Source organism: Austrofundulus limnaeus, unplaced genomic scaffold (genome assembly GCF_001266775.1).
Source record: "Austrofundulus limnaeus strain Quisiro unplaced genomic scaffold, Austrofundulus_limnaeus-1.0 Scaffold95, whole genome shotgun sequence".
In the NCBI taxonomy this organism is placed as follows: domain Eukaryota; kingdom Metazoa; phylum Chordata; class Actinopteri; order Cyprinodontiformes; family Rivulidae; genus Austrofundulus; species Austrofundulus limnaeus.
The window spans coordinates 772,542-775,426 of NW_013952497.1; positions in this window are offsets into that span (position 1 = coordinate 772,542).

A 2,885-nucleotide genomic window follows, 5' to 3' on the forward strand; every position below is an offset into this window, starting at 1 on the left:
GAAAGAAAGAAAGAAAGAAAGAAAGAAAGAAAGAAAGAAAGAAAGAAAGAAAGAAAGAAAGAAAGAAAGAAAGAAAGAAAGAAAGAAAGAAAGAAAAAAGACCCCCACCCAAACCACTACAATTTTGGGATGCACCTAGTAGCATGAAATTTATTAGGAAAAAAGACTTCTGTGTTGTGGTGCATTTGTGCATGTGGGGGTCATTATGTTGCCGCTATGCGGTATCTAGTTTCATCCGCCATTAAACAGAGACCATCCAACTTGAAGCATTGGATGAGATTTTGATGCTCAAAACGTGTTTGGTGAAAGCACCATAAGGGGTCAGGGTGAGGCTGTAGAAATTAATGGAAGTCAATGCAATGCCAACAAATCGATATAAAATCAATCAATCAATCAATCAAACAATCAATCAATCAATCAATCAATCAATCAATCAATCAATCAATCAATCAATCAATCAATCAATCAATCAATCAATCAATCAATCAATCATTTTCTACAGCACATTAAAAAACACAGGTGTAACCAAAGTGATGTACGATAGGACAAAAATAAGTTAAGACAATAAAAGAAATAAAATACATAAAATAATATAAAATAAATATACAACACATACAACACAAGACCAGGTTCACATTAAGGTGCCATACGAAACAAGAATAAAAGTGTATTTTTAAAAGAGATTTAAAAACAGGAAGAGTGGAGGCCTGTTTGACACTCAGGGGTAAATTGCTCCATGACTTGGGAGCGACAACAGCAAATGCTCTGTCAAGCTTCAGCCTAGTTTTAGGGACTGTCAGCAGCAGCCGCTCAGCTGATCTCTCTATCCTGTAAACTGGTGATTTACACCCTTAGTGCATTGTGTGGTTCAGAACTAGGCCAGACACATWTTGCTGTGTGGGGTTGTTCCTGATGCACACTTCCACTGTGTGTTTTGAATGTAAAAATGTTCAAATGCAGCCATGCTACTCCACATGTTTCAAGATTCATAATATAATATWAACAGAAGTCAATGACCCAGAAAAAAAAGAAAAAAATCCTGCTTTCTAGTCATCTTCAATTGACTTTCTGTGTGGTATTTCCCTCTTTGTTGCTCTTTTTCTTTAAGACGCAGAGCTGAGCTTCATATCAGACATGCAGAAACATTTTCAAATGTCGGTTTGATTGATAAATTGGACTTGGCGGTTGAAGAAGATCAAAAAAGCTATAAAAGACTGAAAGTAGCAAACATTACAGTTCAATAGCCTGGAAGCTCCGGTGTTTGATGTCGACGTGCGCGCTCAGATCGCTGAAACGTTTGTGCTAAAATTATTCTCGTCAGGGTTCAGAGAGTGAAGGTGAGCCGCGGTGTGCAGCACACGCACAACTTATACAGTCCGCACGCATCCAAGAGTCAAGTCGATCAACAGAATAGGCAGTTCAAAAGTAAAGGATGTGGCATCAATATTCATATATTACTGCAGCATGGAGTTCATASCTAAAGCTACGCAAAGTTCTCTGTAAGGTCACAGTGAGTTTTTCAAAGCAAAACAATAAAGTGCTTTAATGTATCAGAACACTTTACTGTATTTAAACAGTTCTTTGTTCCTGTGTGTGTGTGTGTGTGTGTGTGTGTGTGTGTGTGTGTGTGTGTGTGTGNGTGTGTGTGTGTGTGTGTGTGTGTGTGTGTGTGTGTGTGTGCGTTTGGACATTATGTTCTCCTTTCTGATTATTGTTTCTCTTTGAACCTCAGCAGTGTGGGAACATATAGAATAATATGTTTGAAAGGAGAGAAATGCCCAACCAAAAATGAGCATTTGCACGTTTAAAGTGCTGCAGGCTGAAGGCTTAGCTCCTCTCATGCGCTCTATAGGCTCTGCTGACACATCTGCTCACTTTTTGTTTGCTCAGAGCCTGCTGTGACAGTTTGGCCTCCCTGATAGCCTCGAACAACCTCTCTGTTTGCCATTCAACCAGAAACTGGAAACAGGTGAAACTTTTTTTCTTTTTTTTCCACCCCACCCCCCCTTCTTTTTATGAGTGTATTGATAAGAGGAGAGAGTTTGTTGTGTGACGGATCACAAGACCAATCAGAAAAAAATGCAGCGCTCACAGATATTAGCTCAGATTTGAATCTTTTATGCGACTGAAAAATTGAAGCCGCACCACTTGCCTGCAGCGCCTATCTTCTCCAACCCTCCTTTCTCCYGTTCAAAATTTTTTTTCTCTCTTTTAATTTAATTCTGAACAGGCCTTCAAATCTTTCTCTTTATTTAACTCTCACTTTCTTCCTTACTTTTGATTTCTTTTATCTCCCCTCTCCTGCTGTCCTCCTCCAACGTGTTTCCCCTCCATATCCTGTCCATCACCGCTGCCTTCCATTGCTTAAGTAATCTCCCCTCTTTAATGTGTCCCACTCTGTCTGTCTCATCTTCCGTCCATCACGTCCGTCGGCTCCCTCTCTCTTTTTCCCTGCAGCGTGTTTCATCCTCCCCTGTTTCTGTCCTCACCTCCACCTCTCTTCCCTCTCCCTGTACGCACATCTGTTGCCTCCTCTCATACACCCATTCTCTCTCTCTCTCGCTCTCTCTCTCTCCATCACTCCTTCCCTCGCTGTCTGGTCTTCCATGAAATTAAAGCGCTCTAAGCTGCTGTTTAATCAGAGGCTGTTTGGCGAAGTGCTGTGATGACAAAAAAAAAATTGTCCAGCCCAAGTACTGTGCCTGTGTGTGTGTGTATGTGTGTGTGTGTGTGTGCATGTATGCACCTTACAGTATGTTCATGAGGATAACCTGAGATGATAAGTGGAGATACGACGAGAAGAAGATTTTGAATTCCTCTCTTTTGGTGTCTTTTTGCTCATGTGCATGTGTGTGGTAACAGATATTTTGTTTAGATGGCCAGTA